Source organism: Sander lucioperca, chromosome 20 (genome assembly GCF_008315115.2).
Source record: "Sander lucioperca isolate FBNREF2018 chromosome 20, SLUC_FBN_1.2, whole genome shotgun sequence".
In the NCBI taxonomy this organism is placed as follows: Eukaryota; Metazoa; Chordata; class Actinopteri; order Perciformes; family Percidae; genus Sander; species Sander lucioperca.
Window position 1 is genome coordinate 29,088,043 of NC_050192.1, and position 8,766 is coordinate 29,096,808.

Genomic DNA, 8,766 nt, shown 5'->3' on the forward strand with positions numbered 1-8,766 from the left:
ATACAAACTAAAAACCATAACTTGACACAGGGATGAAACATGACACTTAATTTATTCAGAGAGTGAATAAACTTGTGAAACAGAGAAGTATCGTCATGTAATCCATTGATTGCAACAATGTAACTGTATTCTAAATACCTCTTATTTAAATTGTAACTGTAACGGAATACAGTTACTCATAATTTGTATTCTGAATACGTAACGCTGGTACATGTATTCCATTACTCCCCAACATTGCAAACTTCATTTACTGACTCTTTGCCAGTCATTCAAATCATGGTGTGCCTTCACATTTTTAAACTATTAGAAAATGACTAATGCAAAAGAGGATATACAATAATTGATGCATAATCGATTATATAAAAGTAGATTTTAGATTTTAGATATTAGATAAAGCTGTGTGATCTGCACTGATCTGCAGAATGGCTCGATGTTGTGATAAACACTGCCACCCAATGGCTGAAACAGGCATTTTCTTAAGGTGGAATCGAAACTTAAGGAGAACCGGAGGCGAATGTGGAGCCAACTTCTCTCTCTCTCTCTCTCTCTCTCTCTCTCTCTCTCTCTCTCTCTCTCTCTCTCTCTCTCTCTCTCTCCCTCTCTCTCTCTCTCCCTCTCTCTCTCTCTCTCTCTCCCTCTCTCTCTCTCTCTCTCTCTCTCTCTCTCTCTCTCTCTCTTTGCTGAAAGGTTGGTGAAAACGTGTTCACTGTGATTAAAAAAAACACTACTGACTGAGCATTTCGGACTAAATGATGGCACTATAATCACGTTAAAAAAATGAATTTTAGATCTACAGATTATTAATATGAGAGGCGGAGCAACACTGGAGGAACAGGACTGTTTTGCCGCCACAATCCCGAAATGAAAGTGAAAGAAACTCATTGCTGCAGAGAGACGTCTGGTGTTCTCTATTATCAAAGCTTACAGCTTTTGCGTTTACCGGATAGGCTACATCATACATCAGAGACCCACGGGTGAGTACATGGATGATATTTAGTGTGTGTGTGTGTGTGTGTGTGTGTGTGTGTGTGTGTGTGTGTGTGTGTGTGTGTTACAAACAGAGAGCAACAATTATAAAGTGTACCCTTCTGTATAGTGCTGAAAAGATTTGGTGAAGTGCAGTTAAACTTAGTCAAATGTTCCTATTAGCACCAGTAGACAATCTGAACTGCCATTCAAAATACTCTCACCTTAAAAAAGCAAAGGAAAAGGGTCTGTGGTCCGTCCTTGTATGCTCTGTTTACTAAGGCTATTTTATTCAATCAATCTGAAAAACAGGTCAAAATGTGGTTTATTTGTGTGCATTAAAAAGGAAATAGGCCTAGTGTTTTCCTGTTTTCATATTAAAGCGGCCAATCAAGAAACCCAAAAGCAAAAAACAAGTCTAATTTCTGTGTCAGAAATCATTTCAGATTTGTGGCTTTCTTTTCTCCATTGTGCGCATGTGGTAAATGTGACCGCTGCATGCACCTCGCGGAAGTAAAGGTATAAAGCGTGTAAAACTCCATAACAGCAGGTGGCACTAATCTGTATTGTCGCCCAAAAAATGGAAACCCGCAGCTGATTGGACGAACGCGTCACGTGGGTCTGGCTGCTCCCGGATTTTTCAACCGGGCATAATGGCGGCTCGTTCGGAATACGATCTCGTATTTTACGAAGATAAAGATTAAACGATTTTCGTCAGATTTTGAGAAGCTTAGTTACACTCATCCCGCTCAACATTTCCGGGTTAGCACTCCACCAATCAGATTGGAGATTGATTCCGACTGCCCGCCCTCCAACCCAGCAAGGTTGGCCAAAATGAAGGCCGACGGACAACGGCACGGAACACACCGAACAGACTCGAGTCACCGACCTCGCCAGACTGTCCGATGGCCGATTATCGGGTTGGTGTGTCACTGCCTTAATACTGTGTCAGATATTGTAGTGATTACTGAGGGGACTTAGTGATTCTGATATTAGCCTTCAGCATCTGGTTCACTTGTTTTGATATACTTCCTGTAGGCTACGTTGCATAATAATCATATAGGCAGGATTAGACCAATATAGGCTACAGTAGGCTGAGAATATGATAATGAGACCATAAAAATCAGTTTCCCTGTTAAAAAGTTACACATCACACATTATCACTTTGTTAGGAGAATTACTTGTAGCTTGTTGTTGCTGTGTGTGGGTCTGTGGGATGTCTGTTTGTAAAGTACTGACATTTCATTTTTAGGGATGTGACATTACACTTAACTCCTGATTCGATAAGTTTCACAATACGATTTTTTTTAACAGAATGAGCTGCAGACAAATGACTGAAAAATATTCCTTTATCTGTATAAACTGTGCAAAACAACATGTGTATCCTTATCAAACGTGCAACTGAACTTGTATTTTATCTTAAATCACAAAAATGTAATAAAAAAATGAATAATTAGACAAATGCCACATCAAAATAACTAAATACAAATAGAAAAGAATCTTCCAGTAAATAAACTAAGAACACGTAGTGACGTCTGAAGTGAAACAAGTGAATTCACGATGCATCATTACATCCCTAATTTTTTTATTAACTCACAACATTTGTTTATTACCAGAAAATGTACAGTACTTCCTTAAATAATCCCCATACATTCAACTACCTTGTGTAATTTACAAAATCTCATTCTAGTATGGGTGCGGCTGTGGCTCAGTGCCTGCCAACCGAAAGGTTGGTGGTTCGATACCTGGCCCTGCAGTCCCATAACGAAGTGTCCCTGGACAAGACCCCCCAAATTGCTCCCGATGCTGCACCATCGGAGTGTAAATGACTGTGAGTGATAAGCAGGGGACACCTTGTATGGCTCGGCCACCAGTGTATGAATGTGTGTGAATGCTGAATGGTTATGGTACAATGTTAAAGCAATTTGAGTAGTCATTAAGACTAGAAAAGCGCTACAACAGGCCATTTATATCTGTATGTGATCATGATGCTGCTCTTTTGACCCCCACCTCCACCACTGACAAATGTGAGGATAAGGGGTACTGGGGTTTTGGTGGTGAAGGGCATTTTGGAAGAATGTGCAATATCTTATTGTAGGTATCATGCAATATTCTTGGTGTGTAATGTTCTGTAGGGGTGGGAATCTTCACTGGTCTCATGATTCGATTCAATTATGATTATCCTGTCAACGATTCGATCCGATTCGATATCCCGATGCATCACAATGAATTACGAGGCGTCACCCCAATATTATTATATATTGCTACACAGGGTTTTTATCAACAAATTCAAGCAGTCAGATATGACCTCCCCAAAAACAAGGCAAAAACTAAAAAAGCAGCGACCGGAAAATCAACAAGCAACATCAGAAGGCAATAATCGGTTATGGTCTGTCACAGCAGCGATTAAATGATTAATTTCAACACCCCTAATGTTCTGGTGTACGGATCTGTGTGTGTTACTGAATGTTAACTGTAGTTTGATTGCACATGTATACGATTATATGTGTGTATTAGGGATCGACCGATATGGATTTTTTAGTGCCAATGCCGATACCAATTTTTTTTTCATCAGCCTTAGCCGATGACCGATACAGGCTGCTGATTTTCTTGAGCCGATATTTGGAGCTGATACTGCTTTTACTCCCTCAATTTACATCATAAAAATGTAAACCCTGCCACACTGGATTTGTTTTTGGAATCTGCTCTGCCATTTCTTTAAAAATAATAAACAAAAACACAGATCAGTGTCACTTCTGCAATCATCTTACATTCATATCACCCAAATGATGTGTGCAATGTGCATCATATGGATGGGTGCACTGCATATGGTTAACTGTGCAAGGGTAAAAGGCTTTCATCAACATCTATAACACAGCCTTGATGATGCATTGCTTGCTGACATATTATAAGACAGATATAATAATCACAAAATGTCCTTTGTCAACACATTTAAAGAAAACAATAAACCTGAAAAGTAGCCATTGAAATAAAGTGCTTGATTTGTAATTTAAGACTTCCAGAACCAGCACTCTGCTAGTAGGGGAGGGGCAGTGCATGGTCTGCCAGAAAAAACTATCGGCGAACGCAGCAGCTGCGTATCGGTCGATGCCGATACACGTAAAAACGCAAATATCGGCCTGATATATCGGCCGGCCGATAAAATCGGTCTGTCACTAGTGTGTATATCAGAGGATGTGTGCTGTAACATCACCTGTGTTGTCTCAAATGCCCAAGACAAATGTGCCGAATGAGAAACAATGGAGGCCTATCTGATTTCATCATATGAGGGAGTCTGGGGTGTCACAAATAGAACTGATTCACCAAAAATTGATAGGTTAACTTTTTTAACATTTGGTCACAGCTACATTCATAACAGGCTACAGTCCATCTGTCATCACTGATGAACTTGTTTTTTTATCTCTGATTCACTTTTCATAGATTCACCCAGATTGAATGAAATAATTTAATGAACGGATGATACGGACCAAAAAGTCTAAAAACATGGCCGCAAGTGGCAGGTACAAACCCCTTTTTTTGGCTTCTCAAAGCACTTTTGCTTGTTACAGTTACCTTTCATTCTCAATCATACACTTTGAGATCAGAACCGCCAACTTTCTGATTGTTAGGTAAACGCTCTACTGCCTGTGCTAGAGCAGGCTTGGGAAGCAGCCCAATCGCCAAAAGTCAAAGCAGCAAGCAGCATTGAGCAGATGCCAAATCACCAAAGTCAAAGCCGCAAGCAGAGTTGAGCGGGTTTGTAGCTTCACAAAACTGAGCAAAACCAATTCAGATGGTTTAATGCTTTATAAAAAAGTGGTTGAAGCATGTCTTCCCCCTCTCTCTCCCCTTTCCACCTGTCCTGTCCATTAAAGGCGGAAAAGCCCAAAAAATAATCTTAAAAAAAAGAAGAAAAAGTGGTGAAACCAACCACACACCAGTTTTATCCCTACAATAGATGAAGCAAGTCCCGCGATTTCGTCCCCTTTATCGGATTTTAATGAAACTTGGTATGTACTTTCAAGTTGTAGTCTTAAATGTCTCCATCAATTTTAGACAAGATTGCTAGGGCAGAACTTGAGTTATAGGCAATTCTCTGCTAGCCCGGCCCTTTAGGAAGTTATTTGATTGATGGCTGCCATGTTTAATGGCGAATCTCATTTATAGTAGAAATGTGTATCTCAGTCCCACAAGGCCATATATCAATTTTGGTCTTGATAGAATCAAAATCAACAAAGATATATTCATTTAACTGTTTTTCACATTATGCAAATTAGCTAAATACCATCATCATGGACGTTTATGGTCCAAGAGGTTTTTTTTATAGCGCACATTCAGCTGGACTTGTTTGAGGAATTTCATGTCAATCGGACTCACCATGTGAGGGGCGTGGCCTTTAAAACCTTTGGCCTAAGTTATAGTGCCACTATCAGGCCGAATTGCATCATATTCTTTGGGAAGCATGAGCACATCAGCATCAGTTATGTTGACAATTTTCTAATGTCTCTAGCTCGTTCCAGCCCCCAGTAACTTGAGAAAATGCATAATTTAGCATATAATACTAAATAGGCCACTCCCACATGCACCAATCAATATGACACTTCAGATCCTGGTTACTACTCGCCCCCAGACCATGTGTACCAATTTAGGTGAAATTCCGTCTACCGGGTTTTGCGGTACAATGTTGTGGTATTTTTGGCCCCCCCTATGGGTTAAACTCATAATCCTTGCGTCAGCCTATTCCTCATGACACACTGAAGATATGTTACAAATTTGATGATGATTGAATTAACCACTAGTGAGTTATGGCCAATTTACTACTGCTAAGCCCCACCCTTGGCGTAACTCTTTAATTGATGGCGGCCATGTTTTTTTTACCAATCTTGCTCATTTATAGTGGAAATGTGTATCTCAGTCCTGCAAGGCTCTATACGAAGTTTGGTGTTCATAGGATCAAAGTTCTATTCATTTGACTGTTTTTCACATTATGCAAATTAGCCAAAAATTCCATCACTGTGCACCTCTATGGTCCAAGAGGCTTTTTTGTAGAGCACATTGAGCTGCATATGTGTGAGAAATTTTAAGTCAATCAGACTTTCAGCCTGAGGGGCGTTTTCTTTCCAAAATTGCTTTTTTCGTTAATTGTAGCGCCACAATTAACGAAAAATTGAACCCTAATTAGAGAACTTCAATGAATGGCAGAGACTACATGTTTATAGCAATAGTCTTTATCGGGCTTGGGATGGACATAATATCATAAACACTAACTTTCTAATAACACTGTTATACATAAATGCCTTTGAAGCTGATCATGTTCAGTTTTATTCTGTTTTTTTGATTCTTTGTCTAAGAATTGTGACTGATAAAAAAAACAGATGTGTTCATTCAAGCAATAATCATTTTGTTATTGTTATTATCAGTAAAATGTATTACAGTGTAAAATTATTTGTGTGCTTCCCTTTCAACACAGTATTTACTATTTTAACAGTACTACCACCTTTCAAAAAAATATTTTTTTTCATGGCTAAACGTATTGGCTGTAAAAAAAAAAAGAAAATCTGATGTTGATGTGGTGATCTTTGGGACCCAAAGCTAATAATGAGAAAACAGTATGTAGTGAGAGGAGTGAGAAAGTAATTGTTTTCCCTTTTGGTCTTGTTTTCTAGACATGTCTGCTGCCTGCAATTTCCTTTCTGAAGAGCACTTTGTCTGGATGTGTTCACTGATGTGTTCACTGATCCAGTCACCCTACCATGTGGACACAACTTTTGCAAGAACTGCATCACAGAACACTGGAAGATTAATGTCCAAAGCCAGTGTCCCATGTGTAAAGATCTTTTTGACAGAAGGCCTTTGTTGCGGGTCAATACATTCATATCTGAGATGGCAGATCATTTCAGGATGTCAGGCATAAAGAAAGTCAGCAGCTGCTCAGTACTCTGTGATGTCTGCCCTGAAACCAAACTGAAGGCCCTGAAGTCCTGCCTGGTGTGTTTGGCCTCCTACTGTGAAACTCACCTGGAGCTTCATCATAGAATCACAGGCCTGAAAAGACATAAGCTGATTGATCCTGTGGAGAACCTGGAAAACAGAATCTGTAAGAGACATGATAGACCTCTGGAGCTGTTCTGCCAGACAGATCAGGTGAGTGTATGTCACTTCTGCACTGAATCAGACCACAAGAGACATCCCATTGTTCATCTGATTGAAGAATATAAACACAAGAAAGTTACACTGGAGAAGACACAGGCTGAAATTCAACAGATGATACAGGAGAGGCGACTGAAGGTTCAGCAGATGAAAGAATCACTGAAGCTCAGCAAGGATGATGCAGACAGAGAGACAGCAGGCGGTGTTCAGGTCTTCACTGCTCTGATCCAGTCTGTTGAGAGAGGCCTGGCTCAGCTTATGGATGCGATTGAAGAGAAGCAGAAAAAAGCAGAGAAACAGGCTGAAGGTTTCATCAAAGAGCTTGAACAGGAAATCTCTGAGCTGATGAAGAGAAGCACCGAGGTGGAACATCTCTCACACACTGACGACCACCTCCATTTGCTTCTAAGCCTCCCATCCTTAATCCCTGCTCCACCCACCAAAGACTGGACAAACGTCAAATTTCAGTCATCATACAAGGGCACTGTGGCGAGAGCTGTGGCTCAGCTGGAGGAGACACTCAGTAAAGAGATGAAGGAGCTGTGTGCTGATGTTGAGCTGAAGATGGTTCAGCAATATGTAGTAGATGTCACTCTTGATCCTGACACTGCTAGTTCCTATCTCATCCTGTCTGATGTTGGGAAACAAGTAAAGTGTAGTGATATACAAAATGATGTCCTAGACAACCCACTGAGATTCTCCATCTGTAACGGTGTTTTAGGAAAGCAGAGTTTCTCTTCAGGTAGATTTTACTACGAAGTTGAGGTTGGAGGCAAAACTGAATGGGACCTAGGGGTGGCCAATGAATCGGTCATCAGGAAGGGAAAGATCAGATTGTCCCCTAAGAATGGCTTTTGGAGTATATGGTTGAGAAATGTAGATGAGTATAAAGCTCTTGCAGGCCCTGGTGTCCTTCTCTCTCTGAAGTCTCGGCCTCAGAAGGTGGGGGTGTTTGTGGATTATGAGGAAGGTCTGGTCTCCTTTTACGACGTAGATGCTGCAGCTCTGATCTACTCCTTTACTGGCTGCTCCTTCACTGAGAAAATCTACCCATACTTCAGTCCTTGTAGGAATGGTGGTGGCACAAACACTGCCCCCATGATCCTGCTCCCTCCATGCCAAACAAATTAGACATATCAATTGATTTCCTCTACATTATCTCATCAATAACTTAATTCTCCTTAATTAAGTTATAGCATCCCAAACTTGAAAAATACTCTAATCGTATTAGCTGTCAAAAGTATAATACAAACAGCAGGGTTGAAGTTGCTGAACAAAACTCAAAGTTTAAAATAAAAACACAGACACCACCCAAAAACAAGTTCACAGCTATTTAATGTAAACAGTTCCATGTTTACATTAAAAGCCTTTATCATGATTGACAGGTCTGCGTGTAGCATCCCTTGCTTTATTGTCATTTTTTTTTGTTTAAGATTATTTTTTGGGCCTTATTTTTATAGGACAGCTGAACACATGAAAGTGGAGAGAGAGGGAGAATGACATGCAACAAAGGGCCACAGATCGGAGTCGGAACCGGGGCCGCTCCATATACAGTACCTCTATACTGTATATGGGCACGCGCTCTACCAGGTGAGGTTACTGAGGTAATCAATCAAGTGAGAATCAGGGGCATTTTCTCATAGACTTATA

The 8,766-nt window shown here is 40.4% G+C and overlaps 1 long non-coding RNA gene and 1 pseudogene across 1 annotated transcript in view; both read left to right on the forward strand.

The window, feature by feature from the left end:
* Nucleotides 1-4,777, forward strand: part of LOC118493988 — a 26,757-nt gene extending 21,980 nt beyond the window's left edge. Inside the window, exon 4 of the long non-coding RNA XR_004896045.1 lies at nt 4,654-4,777. This is a non-coding gene — a long non-coding RNA (uncharacterized LOC118493988). The remainder of the gene's footprint in view (nt 1-4,653) is intronic.
* A 1,857-nt stretch (nt 4,778-6,634) lies between these two features.
* On the forward strand, nt 6,635-8,766 carry LOC116042043 (annotated as a pseudogene).